Source organism: Gossypium hirsutum, chromosome D01 (genome assembly GCF_007990345.1).
Source record: "Gossypium hirsutum isolate 1008001.06 chromosome D01, Gossypium_hirsutum_v2.1, whole genome shotgun sequence".
Taxonomy (NCBI): Eukaryota; Viridiplantae; Streptophyta; class Magnoliopsida; order Malvales; family Malvaceae; genus Gossypium; species Gossypium hirsutum.
The window spans coordinates 17085350-17098803 of NC_053437.1; positions in this window are offsets into that span (position 1 = coordinate 17085350).

The window sequence follows — 13454 nt, forward strand, 5'->3', positions numbered from 1 at the left end:
TTTTTTCAGATAAGTTATGAAAGAAATTTCTTCCATAATTAACAATTCCCAAAAATTGTTGAAGCTGTTTTTTGTCTTCAATTTTTTTAGGAAATTCTTTTATTTTTACAATAATATGATCTTGGAGTTTAAGACCATCCGCAGATAATTTTAATCCTAAAAATTCTATCTCCGTTTTCTCTAGCTCTATCTTTTTAAGGCTTAATATGACTCATTGTTTTAGAAATTCTTGAGAAATAATATTTAGATGTTTTCTATGCTTTTCTAGTGTTTTTGAAAAGACTAAGATATCATCTATATATACCATACAAAATCTTTTATACTTATTAAAAATGGAATCCATCCATCTCTGGAAGATTTGTGGAGCATTATATAATCCAAATGGCATTACCCTTCCTTGATAATGACCATTAGGGGCACTAAAAGCCGTTAAAGATTTTGACTCATCGATTAGCATGATTTGCCAAAATCTCGATTTACAGTCAAATTTACTAAAGTATTTAGCTTGTTTAGCCTGATTAATCAAAACTTCTTTTCTTGGGATAAAGTATCCGTCAAAAATAGTATTTTGATTTAATCTTTTATAATTAATTACTATTCTAGCTTTTCCTCTTTTTATTTCGGCGTGATTTCTTATCAAAAATGCTGGACTAGAATGTGGATTATTAGTTTTTTCTATTAATCCTTTTTCTAATAATTCTTTAATCTGTATATCAAATTCATCTATATCTTGCTTAGTATAGATCATAGGTTTAACCCTAATGATTTTATTAGGATTTACCAATTTTATTTCACAGTATCGAGGATTGTTTTTCCATAATTTTAATGGTTCTTCACTAAAATTATCTTCAAGGATTTTAAACAACCAATGATTTGTTTCTAGTTGTTTAATTTGTTCATTTCTTGTTGATGTAAAGTTTTTATTACACACAAACTTATAAATTTCTACCAGTGGTATTTCAACAGAGAATTTTTTCACAGATAAAATTATTAAATTTCTATCTATAGAAAATGGTAGATGCTGATATATAAAATTATTTCCTAATAATATATCTCCATGCATAGTAGGAAAACATAATATTTTAGGAATCACAAATCTAACATTGTTTATGTAGACTGGTATATTTCTAGCCTTATATTGAATTATGGTTTCGTTACCATCCATTCCTAGTGCTTTTATAGGATTTTTCATAGATTCTCATTTTTCTATAGGGATGGCATTTTTTCTACAACTACTAATTGTAGTTCCAGTATCTAATAAGGCATGTAAAGAATATTTTTTATATTCAAACTGAAATTTAATTTCAATATAAGTATAATACTTCCTAGATTGAAAATTTGAAAATGTAATTATATCATTTTTTCCAATTTTCATTTGTTGAAGAACTGTTTTTAATTTTCCGATTCTAGTGGTTCTAGAATTTTCTAACAAAAATATTTTTTCATTATTATCAGATTTGATAGTGTTTTATAAGGATTTGTTTCCTTTTTTAAATTTTGTTTTTCAAAACTTTGAATTTTTTGTCTAACCACTTTTCTTTTATTAGAAAAGTTTTTGACTATTTGACCTTTTTTAGTTCCTAAAAAAGATTTATAATTTTTATTTTTAGAAGTTTTTCTTCTAAAATATTTATTATTAGAAAACTTGTTATTTCTGAATTTTCTTTTAACCAATTTATTTTTCTTTCTTTTTATGCCTATGATGAGTACTAGGTTTTAAAACAAAACGTCCTAATAAATTTTTATTAATTAATTTTCCTATATTTTTAGAATTTTGCTCATCAATAGTTAAATTTTTTATTTTACTGGTCAAAATACTGGTTGTATTTTGGACTTTATCTAAATCTTTAATTAGATAATCATTTGTTTGACTATCTGACTCTATTTTTCTTTTTCCATATGGATCTGTTGGTTCAGTATTCATGGGTTCTGGAATTTTTATTTCCTCTTTAGATGAAGTTTTTTCTTCATCAGAATTATAGGTAGAGACTTTTATGTCTTCATCCTGATCTGTTGAAGTTTTTCTTCATCATATTGATTTTTGAATAATTCTGTGTTTTCAGAATTACTCGCATTACTACTGTCTGTATCATCATATTTTAACATATAATGATAATTAAACATAGAAAATAGATATTTATGTTGTTCATAAAGTTCTTCTATTAATTTTAAATATTCAACTATTTCTAGTTGATCTTTAGTAGTAGTAAATTTTTCTTTCCAATGTTCTATAAGATTTTTATAGGACTGGAAATCATATCTTTGTTGTTTATCATCTTTTTTACGTTTTTTATAATTTCTTAGCATAGATGACGATTCATCAGAAGAAGTATTTTCTTCTTCGAATAAAGCTAAAATCATGTTACTATTACCATAATATAAAGGACCTAAATCTACATCAGACTCCATATTATTATTAATAATAACCTGATCTAATTTATTATTAACATTAGTTAATATTTCTTTAGACTTATGATTTAAGTCTAAATTTTTAATATCTGCTATATTATTAATTTTCTCTTCTACAGAATTGACCTTATCATATAATTTAGAAAAATAAAAAGAAGTCATATCAATAAGACTATTTATACCCTTACTCAGAGATGAAATGTTATTTTCATTTCTAGAGTCTATATGCGTAATATGATTACAAGTTTTATCTTAAAATTGACACTCGATTTGTTCCATAATATTTGTTTCTGGTACCTAAGACCGTCTATTATCTTAATCGTCTTCACACAACGCCTAACGTCCTCCCTGGACTCAACGGCAACAAGAAAACAGAATAATAAATATATGGGTTTTGAAACAAATAACTGTGAAACAAACAAAAATGTAAATAAAAAACAAAAACTTAAAATGAATATTGCGATCTTACACTTTTCGCTATCTTTGGCCTCGGCATTCATAGCATCAAATGATAAAACAATAGAGACCATCAGACTGTTTACTCCATTCAATGTGGTTCGCATACAATGAAACTACCCGAGCAAGCGAATGAGTAGCTTTATTAGCTTCCTCACGAGTCCAACAGAATGACTAATGTTGAAAATGAGAAGCAACATTTCGGCAGTCCTGAACCAACAAACCAAATTCAGAGACATCAATATCTTGAGCATGCAAAGAGTTCACTACTCGTAAACAATCTGTCTCAATGATAGTCCGATCAAGGCGCAAACCTTTGGGCCATGATAGAACCTTCCGAATGGCCAACGCTTCACCAAAATGGGGCTCCATAGTCGTGGTCACATAACTGGAATAGGCCATAATGAACTGACTAGTATCATTTCTAAGAACAGCAGCGAAAAGACGTCGAATCTGAATCCGAAAAGGTTGCAGCACCTACATTACACTTGAGTCAGCCTCGTTGGGCTTTAGACCATCGAACAACCTCAAGAATGGTCGGATTTCTCGGTACTCGAGTATTACCAAAAATCTGACGAATCGTACTAGTTCTGCAAAAATGTTGCAGGCTTGCAGCTAAATACACAATATGAGAAACTGAGACATCTTTCTGTTGCCACTACCAAAGGTTGCGACAGAACCAAATGAATCAGATTAGAGTGAGTGATCGATCCCTCCTCGCCTCGTCCTGTAAATTGACACAAGCCGTGATAAAATCCCTACACAAAAAAGGAGCCTGTAGGCCAGCAAGCTGTCACACTTCTCGGGCTTTAGTACAATAAAAAGGAATGTGCTCTATACTTTCCGATGACCCACATCTATAACAGTTTGGTATAACATTTAAATCTTTAGCAGGAAGTCGTTCCCTGTGTGGAACAAACTGTCTCATGCATCGCCATGCAAACTCACGTACTTTTGGGGTATGGAATTGTTCCAAATCCTCAAGCAAGACCCCTTATCATATTAAGTTGGACATCAAAAAAATCTTGAAGCGCAACTCTATAGCCAGTCTTGATACTATACTTCCCATCGGTGTTGAAATGCCACACCATACAATTCGGCGACTTCACAAGGTTGACAGGAAACTTCATAATTCGAGCTGAATCAGGTGTAAGGATACCAATGATAAACTCCTCCTCCCCACTGTTAAATAGCTCCTTCACTTTCAAGTCCTCCATGTCAGGCTGTGGCATCAATTGCACAAAGAAACCGCAATTCTCACATAGCCAAGGATCATTAAAAACTTCAATAGTCAAGCCGTCCCCACTCTCCATCACGATCCCCTGTTAACAAGTCCCCTTTCTGCACAAATACTCCGCCAAACATATGACGGGTTGCTGCTCTCCGACGCTTCAAGAAAAGAACAGTGAGGGAAATACTTAGCTTTGAAATAATGGCTTGACAAAGAATTCGGATTCGAAAGAAGGCACCACGCCTGCTTCCCAAGTAAAGCAAGATTAAAATAACGCAAATTATGAAAGCCCATACCACCACCCTTTTTCGGCACACACAACTTATCCCATGAAGCCCAATGAAGTTTCCTATTGTCTGACCCATCCGCTCCCCACCAAAAAGAATCATAATTCTTTGTGAAGTGTCACGCGTGGTAACCGGAGTAAAAAAACGCCCATACAAAACACCGGCAATGCTTGGGCCACATTCTTGATAACCACCTCCTTGCCTAGCTTAGACAGAACCTTGTTCTTTCAGCTAAAAATACACTTGCAAAGCTTCTCCTTAATAAACGTGAAAACTTGACTCGTATTTCTCCCCACAAAAGAAGGAAGTCCAAGGTATCGTCCATGGTTCAAAGGCACCAAAACCCCCAAAATCGAACAAAGCAAAGCCCGAACACTAGATACAACATTAGAGCTGAACATGATCACAGACTTATGAAAATTAACTGCTTGCCCCGATGCTTCCTTGTACTAACCCAGAATATCTTTAATATTACAGGCCTCCCACTCTGTCGCCTGAAAAAAAAAAAGAAAATTATCATCCACCAGAAACATATGAGATATGCTCGGACCCCCTGGGCAAACAGAAACACCATGAATATCACCCCTCACTTTGACCCTTAGAAGAAGATAACTAAGACCCTCTGGACAAATAATATAAAGATAAGGGGAAAGAGGATCACCTTGTCCCGGTCCTCTATGCGGTAGAATCGGACCAACCTCGCTACCATTGAAAGAAATCGAGTATTGGACTGTTGTGACACAGAGCATAATCCATTTAACCCATGCCACACTGAAATCCAAATTAAGTAGAATATATTTTAAGAAGCCCCAATTGACCCTATCATAGGCCTTGCTAACATCGAGCTTAAGCGCAACCTCGCCTTTATTCCTCTGCTCTTGTTCCTCATATGATGGATCAACTCAAAAGCCACCATGACATTGTCAGTGATTAAACGACCTGGAACAAAGTCGATTGCATCTCAGAGATGATTCCCCGTAGAATAACGTTCAATCTGTTTGCAAGGACCTTAGCAACTATCCTATACGTTACACAGGGAAATTGGGCGTAAATCAGTCATAGAGGTCGGTTTGTCTTTCTTAGGAATCATCACCAAAATTTTATTATTTAGAAAATTGAGAAACAATTCTGAAGCCAAGAACAACATTGAGTGAAGATATCATCTCCAATAATCGACCAAAAACTGTTGAAAAAAAGCCAGACTCATACCGTCAGGACCCGACGCCTTATCCGAGTGCATACTAAACACAGCATCTCGAAATTCATGAATGCTGAACAATGCCATAAGCTGAACACTATCCTCATTTGTCACACAAAGCTGCAAAGCATCAAACTTGGCAAAGCCAGAGCCGCTAGAAGTAGAAAAAAGATTAACGAAGTAATGATGAACAATAGAGCATATCCCGTTATGATCAGTACATGGCCTCCCATCAGAATCTAACAACATTGGGATATGATTACCACGTCTCCTCTTTGGAAGCCTGTGCATGGAAAATCTAGTATTTGCTTTCCCACGTCTCCTCAGACAGCCATGAATTCTCAAACCGAAACCTCGGAACCGCGACCATGAAAAGATACATCCGCCACCAACTTAATTGGGGCTATGATCCGAATAAGACATGACAAGATTAAACAATCGGTGCCTAGGAAACAAATCAATCCAGCCAGAATTCAAGAAAGCTCGGTCCAATCTCTCCATTACAAACAAGTCTCTGCCCCTCCCTCTCTCTCAAGAAAACCTAAATCCAGACAAAGGAACCTCGCTAAGTTGACCATCCGAAATACACTAACGAAAACCATCTAACCACTGATTTGGATAATCCGCTCCACCAAACTTATCATTGATTGACAATAGATTATTGAAATCCCCCATGCAAATTCACGGGTAGTCAGACGCGCATTTGCTGAAGTTCTCAAAAGATTCCAACTTGCTAACTTGCGAGACGATTCCGAAAAGCCGTAAAATCCAGCGAAGCGCCATTTAGGATGATCAAGTTCTTCAATTAAAACATCAACATGATTGTTTAAGTAACCAATAATACGAGCATTATCAGAGAGTGCCAAAGAAACGCCAAACCTCCACTACGACCAACCCTATCTACACAGAAACAATTATCTAAACGAAGATTAGCCCTTATTTCTTCCATTTTCGCTGAACAAAGCCAAGTTTCCATTAGAAACAAAAACCTAGACTTATTAGTAACTACAAGATGACAAAACTGCGCTTGGGATTAATTAAATTTACATTCACCACACACAAGGTTAAATTTATTAAATTTTGTTATTTTTTAAAATATGATGCAACATTAATGTGTAATACAATGTTAATTTGTTAATTACTTCCTAAAAATTAAGTTTATGGAATAATAATTGTTATTTGTGCTAAAATTAAAATTTTAAATTTCGAAAAATATAAAAATTTAAAATAATTCAATTGAATATTGATTAAATTTACAACTATATATATAATATAGTACTACTAATTTATTTTAACCAGCTTTTTAAACAAATGATTAAATCTATAATTTTTGCAAATTACTGAACACATATAAATACTTCAGTTTTTGACCTGGAAACTTATTAATATCTTTTTCTGATAAACTGTAACTTCTAACATTTACGATAAAAAGATCTGGAAAAAAAATTTCGATGAATGAGAGTAAAGTTCTAACAGCAACACGATTAACACAAGTCGAATCTAGACCATACTTGGAGCGATAAACACCCTGACCAGTAGGTTAACACACGGGTTTTAAAAAAAAATACTTTAAAATACTTACTGCACCTATATTTCATAAATTTTATTTAAATTTATAATAGTCATTAACGTAATTAAATTGTTATATTTTAGTCAATTTCCATTAAAGAGAAATGTTTCACATTAATTCAAAGGATTAATAATTAATTTGAATCTTGAAATATAGTTAAAATAATATTTTTAACATTTTTTTCAACAATAACTCTAAAAAAAACTAAAAATATAATTGAATTATTTTTAGAATAACTAAACTTTAATAAAAGTTCTAAAAATTGTTAACAAAATATGAACAATTTTTTAAATAGTAAATTATGAAATCATTATTAAACAATTATGTTAGCAATCTAAGTAGGTGGTAAACAAAAAGGGGCCCAACTCACAAAATCATCCTAATGTATTTTGGAAGTTATCTATATTATAATGATGGAAGTTCAGAAGTATCATTTCACCCGTTTTCATCCCCACTTCTACTCTTACTGGTAGGGTTGAAAAACATAAGAAAATCGAATACGTACTATCAGTTGAATTTGATTTGGTTTGGTTTTTATTGAATTTCATCCAGTGTGATATTAAAGTAAATTTTAGAAAAATAAATCATCCAGTTTTTTAGCAAACCAAAACATTTCATTGGATTCAGTGTTTTCTTATTATACATTAATCACATTTCTTTTTTCAAAGTTGAACCATTAATCATATCATAAATTCACTTATACATTTATGCACCCGGTAAAAATATTATGGAGGTCCGTATATTAAGAATCATATTTTATTTTATTTTTTATTCAAAAAATAAATAAATTAGTCTCTTTACATTAGATTAAAGAGTAAACTAGTCTTTTATTTTAAAATTTTTATCAATTTACTGTTAAAAATAGCCAAACAGTTCCATATGACATGTCACATGTACCTTATTCTGATGTAAAGGGATCAATTTTTAATAGAAAGACCCGTTTGTTTTTTTATATAATGTATAGAGATTAATTTACCTATTTTAAGTAGAAGTTTTGCCAATTCAATTTTAATTAATCTTTGCTCTTGGGACGCTGACTTAAATTTAATTCTTTGTAAATCTCTGTCAAGAATGAGCTTGCTGGTTTAATGGTTAAGTATCTATATACTTTTTGGTCGTATGTTTGAGTCTCGACGTATGCATTATGTAATGTTTTTGCTTAATGTCAGAATTTTGATCGGTGGTTAGATTAATTAAATGTTCCCTCTTCCTTTTCATTGCCATTTTTTTCCTTTTCTTCTTTCTTTTTTTTCGTCTTTTTCTTTTTGTTCTTTTCCCTTCTTTTCTTCATTCAATTGTTGTTTGGTTTGCACGTTTTTCTGCTACTGTTGTCGAGTAAGTACACGTGTCATTACTGCCAATTACATCAATTGTATGAATTTCGTTAATCGTAGAACTTCTGTCAAACGATAGTTCATTCGTTTTAGTCGAAGTTGTTTCCAACTCGATTTGTTTGAATGGTCGTTCTAGGCTTCAGAATTCTTCTACGTGGCTCCTACTTCAAAAATACTTCTGGTGCATACCGAAAACCCAAGTTTTTACGAATTTCAAACACTAAAAAACATGGTTGTCGACACCACATGGCTGTGTGACAGACCATATGGTAGGCTATGTAACACAATGTCTACCAAATATGAGCTAAACAGGCAAGGGACACGGATGTGTGTCCAGGCCATGTGTGGTCAGCTTAGTGCAGGGTTCACCCGAGCCAAGGACACGGGCGTGTGTTTAGGCCGTATAACTCATTGATTACAAGATAATGATTACATGGGTCAGGGACACGGGCGTGTGACTCACTGTTGCTATTAGAGACTACATGAACCAGAGACACGAGCGTGTGTCTAGGCCGTGTGACTCACTGTTTGCGATTTAGGACTACACAGGCGTGTTTCAGGCCGTGTAAGACACACGGGTAGGCACACGAACGTGTGCAGTACCGTGTGGGGTCATACGAGCCAGTTGTTTAGGCCGCGTGAAACCACATGAGCATATGGGTCAGATTCGAAATTTATCTCTAAGGCTGTAAGTATTACCTAACAAAAACGTAAGCCTTCCGTAGTATACTTATGATCTGTATTAAACCGTATGAGTTGCTATCTGATAATTTGAGACTAAGCTGTGAGTATATAAATGGATACTGATTGTGATTACTGCTGATGATATTGATCTATACCATCTGATTATGAATTTAATCTGAATAATTGTGTGTACATCCTTGACATCTATAATTTACATTTGCATTGGGTGAGAATTATGTAAAGTAGAAAGTGATCTGTTTTGATTTAGTGGTTAAGCCACAATTTATATGTGAATTTGGTTTTTATTGCAATTTGATCTGGCAACTGGTCTACAATCACATTGAATGTGTCGAACCGACACTATATGGTGTGTAGGGCTGGAAGGGTATTAAACTCCCTTATCGGTGTGTTGGGTTGATCAAAGATGGTGTATAGCGGATAAAGGTAAGAATAATTGCATCTGTTTCTGATCTATTCTATATCTGAACTGAAATTGTTCTCCCATTCAACTGATGTGTAAAACTGTACTGGATAATCTTTAATTCTAGATGAAACTTGAATTTAAGAATTTATTATTATAATTGTGCCTCTAATTGAATCTATATTGGTTATACACTGAGTTCTCTACTCATTTTGTTGTTGATTGAATTTTAGGTAACTCACAGTCTTGATCAGGTCGGCGTAGTGGAAGCTCGGTCAATCTGTTTTACCACCACTTTATTTATATTTTTAGTAATTTTACTATTTCTTCGTATTATGACTTTCTAATATTGTTGATTTATCGACTAGGTTTTATAATGGTTATAATTTGTCAAATGAGTTTTTAACTGTGTTTATATAAGTTGGTTTCCCAGCAACATTAATGTAACTCTTTGGACTTGGCCTTGATGTCTAGACCAGGTTTAGGGTGTTACATTTAATGGTATCAGAGCCAGGTTTGTCAACACTCGGACTATGTTTTGGGCTCATAATGTGTGTCAAAATATAGTTAAATGAAAATAGGATATCTAAGTCATTCTGAAAATTAATTTTTATAAATGTTTGAGCCTCTAACGTAAAAACTATAAGTATTTATGTTTTGTTATCGTGACTAGTGGAAAAACTATAGTGATTAAATTATTATTTGGTTAAATACTATGATATGAGTTGGTATGAGCACTATGTTAAAACTCTAAACTGATCTGTGCCTTTTGAATTGATCTGTGCACTCTAACATTGTAGATAAATTGACATTATGAGTTTGCACGATAGTCGTGGACGTGGGTCTCATGGGCATCGTGAATGCTGTGGAGGAGCTCGAGCGGAGTCATCCTCTATGGGCAGTATGCCTAATCTGGAGACTAGCGAGGCATTTGGTACTCTTACTGTTGAGACGAGGTCCCAGACTTCGACGGATGGGGATGACTCATTGTTCTAGGCCATGATTCGGGCATTGGAAAGGGTCACTAAGACCCATTCTAAATCTAAAGATCGAGAGTTAGTTACTAAGCGACTCCGATCGAATGGTGCTGAGTTGTTTAGGGGTGTCATAGCAGTCACCCCTACCGTTTCCAAATATTAGCTAGAGGCTACTGAGCAGATTATGACCAATATTGACTGCACTCCCGCTTAAAAATTGAGAGGTGTTGTATCCCTGCTCCTGGATAAAGCCTATCAGTAGTGACTGACGGTTAAGCAAAATGCTTAACCCGAGCAAGTTAATTGGAACTATTTCAAGAATGCCTTCTAGAGTAAGTATGTGGGGACGAGTTACGTGGAGGCTCGCTGACATGAGTTTATGAGCCTGGTTCAGGGTGATTGATCTGTGGCTGAGTATGAGGCCGAGTTTCTGAAATTGGGCAGGTATGAGTGAGCTCTGGTAGCATCTGACTACAATAAATGTGTGAGGTTTTAGGAAGGGTTGCGTTCCTGATAGGTCCTTAGAGGGAGTTGGTTTTTGCAGCCTTGGTTGATAAGGCTAAGATAGTGGAAGAGGTGAAGCATAATGAGCGTGAGAGGCATGACTGGGAGATAGACCAGTGTTAGACAAAAAGGGATTCGAGTTCCTCTAGTTCTAGACAGTGCCCTAAGAAATGTACAATGTTTGACAAGCCTCCGAGGACCAAGGCATCAACTGCAATGACCGAGGTTCAGCTTTGTAGTGGGTGTAAAAAGTGCCATCCGGATGAATATTGGAGAAAGGTGGAAGCATGCCTCCATTGTGGGTCGATGGAGCATCGAGTTAGAGATTGTCCTCGTTGACTAGATCAAGTGTTAGTTGTGGCACAGACTTCTATTTCGAGTCCTTTTTAGCCTCCGAAAGTGGTTCAGCAATCACCTAAAGGTCGCGGTACTGTCAGATGAGGTAATGGTTCTGGTAGGGGTCAGAGAGCACCGGGTAGAGGTGCAAGTCAAACTGAGGCACGAAAACCTGCACTGGTTTATGCGGCGAGACGCTGTGAGGACAATGATAACTCTGATGTCATAGCAAGTACTTTATTTATTATATCCCGTATTTCGATCTCATTGACATTGGGTCTACTCACTTATATATAGCTAGTATCGTTTCTATAAAACTAGGTATATTCGTTAAAAATACTACTAGGGAGTTTTCTGTGATTAGTCCTTTGGGTTAGTCAATTCGTGTTGATAAGGTATACAAGTGAGTACCCTTAGAGATTCAAGGTATGGTATATCCGACTAACCTAATGGAGTTTTCTTTTGATGAATTTGATCTGATTCTGGGAATGAATTGGCTCGTAGAGTATCGGGTCAGTCTAGATTTTGCATCTAAGAGAATTACTTTGAGGACAAATGATAATACTGAGGTTGTTATGGTTGGTGAGCATCGAAATTACCTTTCCAATGTAATCTCCACCCTTGTAGTTGATAAGCTAGTTCGGAAAGGATGCGAGGCATACCTTGCCTTCGTATCTGATTCTGTTCCTACAAAGCTTTCCGTAAAAAATATTCATATTGTGAGGGAATTTTCGGGCGTCTTTCTCGAGAAATTGCTTAGAATACCTCCAGATAAAAAGGTTAAATTCGGCATTGATTTGTTATCAAGTACTACTCCTGTGTCCATTGTACCCTACCGCATAGCACTGAAAGAACTTGTGGAGCTAAAAGTTCAGCTCTAAGAACTTCTCGATAGAGGGTTCATTCGACCGAGTGTGTCTTCGTGGGGGCACTGGTATTTTTTTGTTAAGAAGAAGGACGAATTGATGAGAATATGTATAGACTACCAACAGCTGAGCAAGTTGACGGTAAAAAATAAGTATCCGCTATCGAAGATTGACGGCTTATTCGACCAGTTTTGCAAATTTTTGTTATTGTTACCATTAGCTCAAGGTTAAAAAGACTGATGTGTACAAAATCGTCTTTAAAAATCGTTTTGGAAACTACAAGTTCATGGTGATGCCTTTTAGGTTAACGAATGCCTCGATAGCATTCACAGACTTAATGAATCGAGTGTTTCAACCGTATTTAGATCAATTTGTGGTATTCTTTATCGACGACATATTGATTTATTCTAAGACAGAGTCTGAGCATGACAACCACCTTCGTATTGTTCTTTAAACACTCTAAGAAAAGTAGTTGTATGTTATGTTTAGCAAGTACGAGTTTTGGTTGCAAGAGGTTTCTTTTCTAGGGCATGTAGTGACTATTGAGGGAATCCGGGTCAATCCCAAGAAAATAGAAATTGTAGTTGAGTTGAAACAACCTAGAAATGTGCCTGAGCTTCTGAGTTTCCTAGGTTTAACAAGTTACTGTTGAAGGTTTGTCGAGGGATTTTCCCTAATTGTGTCACCTTTGACGAAGCTATTGTGTAAGAACGTTCCACTTGTGTGGTCGAAGGAGCAGTAGTCTAGCTTTGAAAAGCTCAAGTCTGTTCTGACGCAAGCTTCTGTTTTAGTTCAACCTGAATCAGGTCGGGAGGTTATGGTTTTCAGTGATGCATCGCATGTCAAACTACGATGTGTTTTAATGTAAGACGGTAAAATGGCAGCTTACACGTCGTAACAACTTAAGACAGACGAGGGTAACTACCTGACACACAATCTTGAGCTGGCTGTAGTCGTGTTTGTTCTTAAAATTTAGAGGCATTATCTGTATGGCAAGAAGAGTATCATTTACGCTAATCATAAGAGCCTCAAGTATATGTTAACTCAAAAAGAGTTAAATCTTAGGCAGTGTAAGTGGGTTGAGTTGCTTAAAGATTATGATTGTACGATAGAGTATCATCCTGGTAATGATAATGTGGTAGCCGATGCTCTTAGTCGTAGAGCGATTACTGACCTGAGAG